At 41.4% G+C, this 10,995-nt stretch overlaps 1 protein-coding gene across 1 annotated transcript in view; it reads right to left on the bottom strand.

Annotated features, from left to right (window-relative positions):
• The window catches only part of LUZP2 (leucine zipper protein 2), a 164,317-nt gene that overhangs the window by 958 nt on the left and 152,364 nt on the right, over nt 1-10,995 (bottom strand). The gene's annotated exons all lie outside the window — the stretch shown is intronic.

Genomic DNA, 10,995 nt, shown 5'->3' with positions numbered 1-10,995 from the left:
CTTTCCCTAAAATATTCACGACTGCCCTGAAAAAAAAGAACCAAACCAACCCCCCCTGAGTTTTTTTTCAGCTGAGTTGATGAAATGGAACAACCCAAACTGTTCACAGCTAAGCAGATCCCACACTGCATCACCCCTGTAATAGTCTAATGTGGCTGCAAGTTTCACAACACGTACCTAGATTTCTTTTCACGTGTTTAAATCCCACCACAAATAGTGGAGTTTTCCTACAGTGGTCCCAAGGAACAGATAAATAATGATAATTGTCTGTTATGGTTGAGGAAATAATAAAACAGCTGAGAACCCCCATTCCAGGCAGGATTCCCTGGTCTGAATCTCTTTGGTATAACAATCCCTGCGTGGGGAAGTCAGATGACTCCCCAGGTACAGAAAAGCTTGTTAGATTCATCACACTCATTTTATTCCAGCAATAATGTCATTTTCCTTGCAAATGCTTTTAATTATCAGGGAAAACAGTTCAACGGCATAAATAAAATTAATTACACAGTAGACTTTCGAACCAAAGAGATCTTGTGTTAGGAGTCTTAAGTAGAGATTTAACCAGCACTGAAATTTCTGCTGTAATTAAATTAAAGTCCCTTCAGGAGTGGGATTAATGATGCCATAAATGAAGAAGTTAAAATGTGAAATCCAGTAAAATATTGGTAATCTTTGGTCATTACTTTAAAACGTGTTCACAGTGAAACTTCTTGTTTTGCTATTAAAACTGATGCATTTAAATGGAATGAAAAGAAATTAGGGTTTTAAGTCAACAAGACTTTTCCCAACAGAACAGTAATACTATTTATTTTAAATTTTAACATAACTCTTTCTCTGAAATGTTTCCTGTTCAGTGTAGGTCCTTGAAGATTCTGAAGATAAGTGAAGCCTAGATAGAATATTTTTTACTCATCAGATATAATCCAACATATTAACGAAAAAAGCGGGGGAAATCATTAGTATAGAGACACGAGATTTGCTCATGGGACTATGAACACAAACCTGCCTGCAGCAAGACACTCCCACGAATATCCACTAAGAAGTTTTCTGGCATTTCTGCAACTTTTTCTTTTTCTTTGAATATTATGGTTGATAAGATCGGTCCAAGATAGAATAAGCTACTTGTGTGACAGAATAAGCTTATGCTTATCCTGCTTGTGCCTAGGACAATGAAGGAATCATGATCAAAGAGAAAAGGACTCTCTGACTGGTGTGTTTTGAGGCATTTTTCTGAACAGACTTTCTTAAGAGGACAGGAAGTAAATGTGAATTCATCCTGTAGCAGCTTCAGTTGCAACACGACAAGAAATACCTTGCTCAGCAGCAAAAACTGAAAATAAACACCCCAACATGCCAATTAAAGATCAAGACATGTTATAAACACCCTTTTAGTAGAACTGACATTAGATTGGCATTAATTAAAAACCAAGAGGTTGACAAGGGGAAGAGAATTCATGATGTTGCTGCACTTGAGAAATTCGCGCAGTCCCTTGTCTGTGAGAAAGCTGATCTGTGAACAGGTGTGATTACAAAAACGGAACAGTTCTGGAGAAAACTACTTGGGGAGGAGAGAGCTGCCTCCCTCCGGCAAGCTTCTCAAGAGACGGGGCACTGCCAGGGATTTTATAGCACTTCAGGGGCACCTGAGTCATGTTGGAGCTATTGAAGAGCCCCCGAGATGGTGCAATTGAGGGGGTTGATGGTGGGGATTCTTTTTAAAAATTTTCCCACTATACACAACAGCCAATAAAAGTTGGGGTAATATTACATTATAGGGAATAATCAGGGTAGCATTGATAGAGCAGAAATTTTAAATAAAATTTTAACACTTCAAGAGTTTAGAAGTGTGGTCCTGGCAGGACCTGTATTTAACCTATTTACTAATGAGCTAGATTTAAAAAAAAAGTGTTTTCAGCTTAGTCGTTTAGAAAAATTCAAGGGTTTCACAGACTTGTAGGTGAGCAGCTCGAGGACAAAAGATGTTACAGGTTAAAAAGGAAAAGCATTTCAGGTTGTGTAATGGAGAGGACAGAAATAACGCTAATGAAATACCAGATCATCTACAAATCTGTAGTTTATTCCAAGTGTACGAACTAGAAGAAATTCAGCTAACCTATTTCACCAAGACAATAAATAGGAGATAGGAATCCGAAAATATTAACTGAAATTAATAAAAACATAGGTCAACCATTTAAGATATATACAAAAGAAGAAAAAAGATGTTGCCTTGAGAAGATAAAAGGTATGATAAAAGCGGTGCTGTAAGGGACCAATCTCTCGTACTCCTCATAGACTGGATAACAAAGGCCGTGTTGGTAGGAAAACAGCAGAGAAGGTTTATGGCTGTAGGACTCCGTATTTGTTCACGCCCTGTTGTTTTCTTTTGGGGAGCACACCATAGGGATCTCTGCTGGAGATGGTATAAGGGGATGTTCTTCTGAACAAAGCCGCTCCCGTGTCTTCATGTTGTTACACCATAAAGCATTCGGTGTGGATTCTTTGAACAGTCAAACCCTGTGCATCTTTAACAAACAGGTTACAGATCGAACAGGAGTGATGACTGTCAGTTGCCATCAGTCGGCAGTGGTTCAATAGCCGGAATCGTAACCAGCCACTACGGATGAGCTGGACACGGCCACTGGCTCTCGGCTCTTAGCGGGTTCAGCTCCTGAAGCTGAGGCACGTGGGTATAACAGCACCTCCTGCTGTAACTCTAACCCGGCTCTCACACAACCTATGCTGAATCCCACACACATACACCACCCCACACATGTACAAACACACTCATATACACCCCCACCCCGCTCTGTGTGTATGTTTATGTGCTCATATACACACAGACACACACAGGTCTGTATACACACGGTGTACATATATACAAACAAACACACCCCTTCGCTTTCCCTCAGCTAAAGACCACCTCAGACAAACGGGGAGATGGAAACTCAGTGCCTTAGAACACCTTTCACAGTCGTGAGTGACGTGCAGACAAAAAAGCCAAACATTAAACTCTTCTTTCTTTGCTAGTTCCTGCTATGGAAAGTGGTGGAGAGATGGTTTTGTTTGCTCTCCTGTGCAAGTCTCTCTCTGTCACACTCTCTCCTGTGACAGGTACACTAATTACGAACACGTTACAAGAACAATAGCCTGACGTGCTGAAAACTAGCAAAAAGCAAAAATAATTGCTTTTGTAAAATAAAGGGGTTGAGATGTTGTCAGCGTGGTTGTTCTGGTTTATGAAGATGAGAGTTTAGAGGTGCCTGCTGGAAGAAATACTGAGATTTTGCCGAGCTTTGAATTGCGATTTCAGCATATCAGGATCACCAGAGTGTTTGTGGGTGTTTCTCCACAAACTGGGTGTTTCCCAGCCCCTCTGCTGGGGCTCCTGCTGCCCTGTTTGGAGATGGGAGGGTGAGGAAGGGGAGAGGACCGGGAAGATGCTGACCCTGAAAGCCTCTATTCAAGACACGTACGTTTCGTTCTCTCTCACGAACCCTCTCGTGCCACAGGACAGAGCAGGGCACACCCTTACCCCTGGTAGCCCACCACGGAGGAGGAAGCCTGGTACAAAACGATCCCCACCCCCCCCATGTACGCTTGCACAGAGGATTGCTCTTGTCCCTCAGCTAACGTCTTTCCAGGGATCCAGAAGGGTGGTATGTGGATCTAGGGTCAACAGTAATACAACTAAATGACGTTGGCTATTTTCTTGTTCGTGCCTGAAGTGACAGGTGGCTAAAGACTGCAGATCAAAGGCCGAGGACATGGCAGAGGTGGGCAAGACTGAGCACCTGGGAAGCTCGACAGGAACAAGAAGATAATTCAACACGCACCCTTCAATCTCGTTGAAAAAAACTGGATGATGAAAATCTTGCAATATGGCAAAAAAAGTGCAAATTATGGTTAGCATGGTGAAAAGTTAAGATGAGTATAAAAAAAATGAGCATACTGTTCTGCATGTAGGAAAGGGACTGCAAAAAAGCGAAAGATATTCTCAAATTCTAACGTCACTACCCAAGCCTATTTAATGCCATCAGCATTTAGAACAAAGTGGGCAGTTTAACCTTAGCCACCTTCGGTGCTTTCTTCTGCCCGCCTTTAGGGAGCCTGAGGGTGGCAGTTTCTGAAGAAGCGGGGATGGCAGACTAGCTCCTGGTCCCACTCAGAAGCACAATCCCCGGGGTGTTGGAGGTTCAGTCATTGTTTGCTCTATTCATCAGCCACAGACAGTGCTTACCTTGCTGGGTTGGGAGGAGCCCTTGGCCCCTCACCCAGCTAAGCTTAACATTGACCAAAGCTTTAACTGCAACCGTCACACTTAGAGGGTCATCGGGGAGGAAGAGGAATTCTGCTATAGATGGTTTCTTCAGGTCCTAAAGACTTCTCAATCCAGTACATCCCGTCCTAGCTTCATTAGCATGTGCCTGTACAAAAGCAAACCCTTCTTCCAGATTCAGGAAGCAAACCTTCAATGCTTATAATCACAGAGAGTCTCTATCTATCTCATTTACTTAAAATTAAGTAAATGATGATTAGTCAGTGAAATATGTTCATGAATGAGAGCAGTGAAACAGAAAGATGGATTTCTCTGAAGCCGAGAGTCCTGCCTCCTCTCTCTTCTCCCTCCCTTAATATTTATTTCAAATAAAAATTATAATAATTTAGTGTGTTGTACCTAATCACTAGTGACAGATCCCAGAATTTCACCCATGAATAAATTAATTTTACAGAACTTGTGCTATATTTTATGATTTTCCTCTACATGGTAAAGAAATAGACCAAATTTTGTGATGTTGAACACTTGCTACTTGCTCTATATAAACTTGAAGACACATGTTTATGATTTATTTGTGTTTCCAGAATAACATTTGCACACAAGTGCATTTTGCCTTAAGCAATACCAGAGGAAAAGCGATATCGAGAACAGCACGCGAGAAATTTAACAAGGTAGGAAGATAAAGGTGGGACATGTGTTTGCAAATACTGTTACCTCTATCAATGCAGAGTGCAGTTTCATTAGCAACGTATCTTTGCATGGAATTCTGGTTATAAAATATGCAGCTTGATCAATAAAATATGCAAAATCTCAGAAGTTACGGTATTTGGTTCACCTAGTGAATTAATTATACAGCAGAGCTAGAGAGGTTCGCAGCTGGATGTATAAATTAGAAAGGTGGATCAGCCAAGTGTGCATCTTCATCTAAAAAGAATTTTCAAAAAGCCAGTTAAGATTCAGCATGTCCCTTGGCTATTAAACGATGCAATTTGATCTGCATACCGCTGAACAACCTAACTAGAAGGGCACTTCACCGCATTAACACAGCAAATAAGAACTGGCTTTATTGCTCAAATAATCATGCAACAAATCACAAGTGGACAGGAAATCAAGAAGTTTAAGTAAATCTTCAGGGTTAGGAAATAGTTCTGCTGCTGCTAAAGGGTATCATACAGGTTGAGTAGCCCAAACTTTGCAGCCTCAGCATTCCCTCGCGTCACTGCCAACCTCCTTCTGGCTTCAGCAGGCGCTACAACAGCTACGCGGGATGCGTGTAGCACGATGGAGGAGAAAGCACTGAGCTAGTTCTGAAGACACTAAAGCAGGAACAGCAGAAAAGGATGGTACGGTTAGGTCAACAGACAAACTCGATACCGTAGTTGTCATTAACCAAGTTAGGATCACAGTTTATTCAAGGATGCGTTTTATCAGATTTGCTCATGAATTTATACAGACCCGGATTTCACCCCCACCGTTCAGAAGAAAGATGAGGAGCAAGATGTGTGTGAACCTTGCAGGTACATTTTTGTAAGCCACCTCTGCCATTTTCAGATCCTCCTATCTTCGAGCAGAGTGCACCGAGTGGATGGTTAAACTAAGATGGTGTAACTTTTTATGACCTTCATAGTCATTGCGGTAGCAGAATTACTGCATTCACTTTCAGAATTTTATCAGGTTGAAATTTTGCTATAATAATGATTTTTTTTTTCATTACTCCCTTGGGAAAGCAAAGGGAGAGAAAAATATGATCAAAGCTCTGCAATTGAAACTGATAGAGAAAAATGAAGCAAAATGCTGTGGTTGCTTAGAAACTTGTACAAGTTTTGCTCCAATGCTCAGTGTCCTTTGTCAGTGAATGATTAATGAACACGCGCTGTTTGTTTACTGCAGGAAATTAAGGCAGTAAATAAAAGCACTATCACTTTTATTTATCAGAGAAGACTCTAGAATGACAAAGAGCAAGAAATCTAAGATGAGAACAGGGAAAAAAGAGTCGTTTTGTAAAATGTTTAGTGTTTTAGCAGTACCAAATAGTGGGTTTAATTGATGGGTTACACGCATAAGAATTATTTTATACGAAGAAGGGATAAAGTACATTCTGGTGTAGAAGCAAAAAAAAAGCTCCCCAAAGCTTTTGGCAAGAGAGAAAAGGGAAATGATACAGGGAAAGTGCTCTGCAGAACTCTGGTTCCACATGGAGACATTCAGGAGCCAATCACAGGGAAAACACCTCTGGACAAGACTAAGAGAAAAGAGTACTGACAAGATTTCGCTAATATAATAATAATCTCAATAAAATCTAAACTTTTTTAAAAACCCTGAAGTTTAGGATTTTTTGTCTGACAAATTTCAGATTATTTTGTATAATTAAAATGTTGCATTACAGGATATCCTCCCTGCCTCGGGCTACAACATGTCCCATGTCAAATTTCACGACAGGTAAAGGATCCACAGGATCCAATTTCCAAATTTACTCTTCTAAGTTGGCCTGCCTTGTACCCATTTGTAGCAAACCCTCAGTTGTGGTCCTTCCCACGTAAACTACGTTAACTATTACCAACATGCACAAAACCATAAGAAGTTGCAGCAGGATTACAAATTTGAGACAGAGAGAGGGATGCTTAGCCAGACCAACTGAAAAACCCCGGCTGGGATCAGCAACCAAAGGAAAGGGAAGAAATAAAAAATATGTACCTGGAAAGTCCCATTTAATGGAAGGAGAACGTGTCTTCCTGTACCTGTAAGGTTTTTAATTACGCTGGAGATTCTGTTTCTGCTGGGATAAATACCACGCTGTTTACGGCTGCTTTACTTGGAGGTGTGGCTGTCCTAAGACTCACTTTCGTAACTTGGCTCTCAAAACCGTTCCTCAGAGTTCCTTATTTTTCCAACAAGGAGCATTATCTAGCAGGCACGGCACAGCGAATTCGAATACCCTGTGGCATACTTTCATTAACTTTTACTACTTTTTACTCCATACCAGAGGTTTTATCAAATTCAGATTTAACAAAACCTAAAGATTTAAAATTTAAAGGAAATGAGAGTCCCACAGAACATAGAATTGGTCTTAAAATGTGGTAATTGAGAGATTAAATGATATAAAACTTAACTCTGCTACTCAAATTTAGATATATAGCCTCATTTCTTTTTCTCTGAATTCTAGTGCCCTTTCGATGAAGGCAGGGAACCAGGTTACATTTTAATTTAACCAGAATCATGAAAAATAGTTCAACTCCTCAAGACTTCTAACTCCAGCTGGAGTCTTCTGCTTTCTCAGACAAGTTTTTCACGCCAAGCAGCGAACCACGCTGACTTAACAGCTAAAAGTACTAGTTGCTCGGAGCACAAAAAGACACTAATCAAAATAACTAAAACCTTGAGTTTACGGAATAGTACATCTTTTAGGTGTCTTTAATGGCAATACTTGATAGAGAAATGAAATACTCTCTTGATTTGTAAAATGCTTTAACAAATTTTTTTTTGTTCCCTGCTTCAATGTATTCACTTAGGTAAAAAAAGTTGACTTAGGTAAAAAAAGTTGCTTGAAACTCTTTCCACAAATATTCAGCCTAAGTAAATTCAACCTCTACCTAAAGTAACCCACATTCCATCAAACCTTCCATGACCTTCCCAGGTGGTTACCAACCTCTAGTCATAACTTAAATGGAGTTCACTCCAACTTCAGAATTTTACATGTTATTCTTTCTCCTCCTTCAACTTTTATCAATAAGAAATGAGATGTCCTTCATCCTTAGACATTAAGAAAGGTGCGTGACAACAAATTACGGATTCTCCTCCCGGATACGAACTTCTCCTTGTCTCTGCCCCCCTCTAGAGGACACAGTGGAGGGGAAATCGCTTATACTTCATAGTTAATAAAACATATTTGTAATAAACGGATAATATGCACAGATTTTTACAATTGGTTGGATACTGAATTGTCTGGGATTTATTTCCCAGATTGTTCTTCACATTGCTATGCTCACTACCAGCAGGATGCCCATGACCTCCACAGAGTTTGGTGTATTTGGAGGAAGGTCACGTGTTCAGTAGCTGATTCAAGAGCCGTTGTAACAGGCTTTTTCCTGGCCTTCTGTATTTCACCTCCACATTAGTCAAGGCAGCACTGTACTTTTAGGACCATCGAGGAAAAAAATACTCTCTCAACAAATTCTGTCTCATTCTTTCTGTTTTTTCCTGGTGTATTTGTCTCATTGTTGCAGCCACAGGAGATGCATTTGGGATTCTGTTACAGCCCTCACCCCGCTGTCTGCCTCGGGAGCAGCAGCAGACTGAGCTCTCAGTCAGACGGGTCATAAGGAGAACACAGCGTGCAGCATTCCTTGGCTGGCAGCGGACGAGATTATGGACTTGCATCCACTGCGCTGTCACCTCCCACACCTCCCCAAAGGGTTCGTTTCACAGGATGAAGCCTCTGTGACAGCCGTGCCTGATTAGGGGCAGAAACAATATAGGGTTCTACCCCCTGCTGTAACGCAGCAACTCTTCAAGCAGGAGCAAGCCAGGTGTCCAAATGGTGAAACATCAAACCACACCTTTCCCACTGCTGCTCTTCCTGCTACAAGTTGCATTAGGCAGTCTTTAACAGACAACCGGAGAGCATCCCCGCACAGAGTGACAGCAAAGAGCAATGCAGAACACAGCTGCCTTAGAACCCCTGTACCAGCGGCACCAGGGGAAGCAAGTCACGGTGACACTCGCCTAAGGCACTCATGTTGTACAATCTACATTAGACCCCGTTTCTAGGTGAGCTAAGCTTACGTCTTGAGAACCGCACTCCTGGATGCTCTGGTTTTCTTCCTTTCTCGAGTCCACCTGAAGATTCTCTTTCTCTGCCGAGGCATTTTGCTGGACATGAGAAATAAGAAAAGGAAAGAAACAGTTAATATAAAAAAAATTTCGAAGAAGTCACACCTGAAAAACCAGGATAATGACAGAAAAAAACCCCAGAGGTCAGATACTGCCAACTGTTAACCACATTATACGCTGCATTTTCAGCAAAATTTACTATGGGAATGTTTTAGTACATGATCCCACTGAAGCGCTCCCTTGTAAAGGATTCCTTCCATAATGGCAATCAGAACTTTCTGTCCCCAAACTGACCACACCAAAGTGACTTGGTGCTATAATTGTTTTGTATGTTACTAAGCAAGATCACAGCGAACTACAAGTCAAATTACATTTTCTTTTGTGCAGACATTTGGATGTGAGAGGGGAAAAAGAGAAAAAACCCCCATGTTTTCAGAACTCATGTTCCTCTGACTTGTGGGCAAGTTTTAAACCCTGAGCTGAAGCCGTTTATGAACTGGTTTAGCTTACTGCAGCTGCCTACTGTCTCTGGGTCCCGCTGGGACCTCAAGTCATGGCAACCTGGTGAAACGCGTTCCCTTTCCTGCCTGTCACTGCCCTCCCTACGCTCCGAAGGGACTGCTCCGTGCCGCAGTTACTCTGCACGCCAGGCTATCACTTTGTGGAAGCAGAGAACTTTATTCCACTCAAATCTCAGCTGGTTTAGGCATGTTTTTCTGTATTTCCTGCAAGTTTTAAGATTCAAAGGGACATGAACAGGAACAATATGCACTGCTTTTTTTTATACAGAGCTCGTGCTCTGTGTAACTGTATAAATACACTGTATTGATACCTCAGTATTTTTTAATTTATCCTGACAGCTTCACAATTTTGCAGCCTTAAATACTAGACTATGACATAACATCACATAGAATTACCATTAGTATAGCCTAGAAATCTTCCTCTTTTTTCTCTCCTGAAACAAAATACAAGATTTTCTGAGCTGTTTCAATTTTGGTAGGATTGCCTTAACCAGTAGGATCAGATTTTGTACCAGCTCAGACACCACCCAAAGCTAGGCAGAAGCGATGGGATTGCTTCATCCCCTGCCTGGTTTCTAATGGATAAATACCACATTCTTCAGCTATTGCACAACCATCTTCTCCAATTATTTTTCATATTGTTCCCCTAAGATGACATTGATCTGCACATCTTGAGTCCTAGTTTAAAAGCCCACTCAGCTGCTCAGAGTGGCTGAAGGAGGACAGCAGAGCAGAGGGCAAGGAGGAGTCTTGCCGGGCCCTGTACAGAATCACAGAATCACAGAATCATCATCCGGCCGGAAGAGACCTCAAAGATCATCGAGTCCAACCGTTACCCTTACACTACCAGGGTCCCTACACCATGTCCCTCAACACCAGATCCACACGATTTTTAAACACTTCCAGGGATGGGGACTCCGCCACCTCCCTAGGCAACCCGTTCCAATGCTTAATAACCCTCACTGTAAAGAATTTTTTCCTAATATCCAACCTGAACCTCCCCTGGCGCAACTTAAGGCCATTCCCCCTCGTCCTGTCATTTTCGACATAGGAGAAGAGATTAACCCCCACCTCCCTACAACTTCCCTTAAGACCTGGCTGGGTCCTGTAGATTTGAGTTCTGTCCTTAGCGCTTTCTTCCACCTTATGCAGGTAGTTTTTATCTATAACATTTTGAGATTAAGTCTGACTTCTTATAGGAAAAAAAAAATGAAGGTTTATCTGTTTGCTGATGATGTGGGTAGACTTCACAAACAAGACCCTTTGTTATTAAAAAAAATCTCTCCTAATAAAAAATGAATATGCTATTATTTGTCCGAATGAAGCCTATTTACTAGGCTGACAGCTTAGTAATAAAAATGCCATCAA

This window comes from Buceros rhinoceros, unplaced genomic scaffold, assembly GCF_000710305.1.
Source record: "Buceros rhinoceros silvestris isolate BGI_N320 unplaced genomic scaffold, ASM71030v1 scaffold9848, whole genome shotgun sequence".
NCBI lineage: Eukaryota > Metazoa > Chordata > Aves > Bucerotiformes > Bucerotidae > Buceros > Buceros rhinoceros.
Note: the sequence above shows the minus strand (reverse complement) of the source record. Positions and strands in the feature narration are given on the sequence as shown.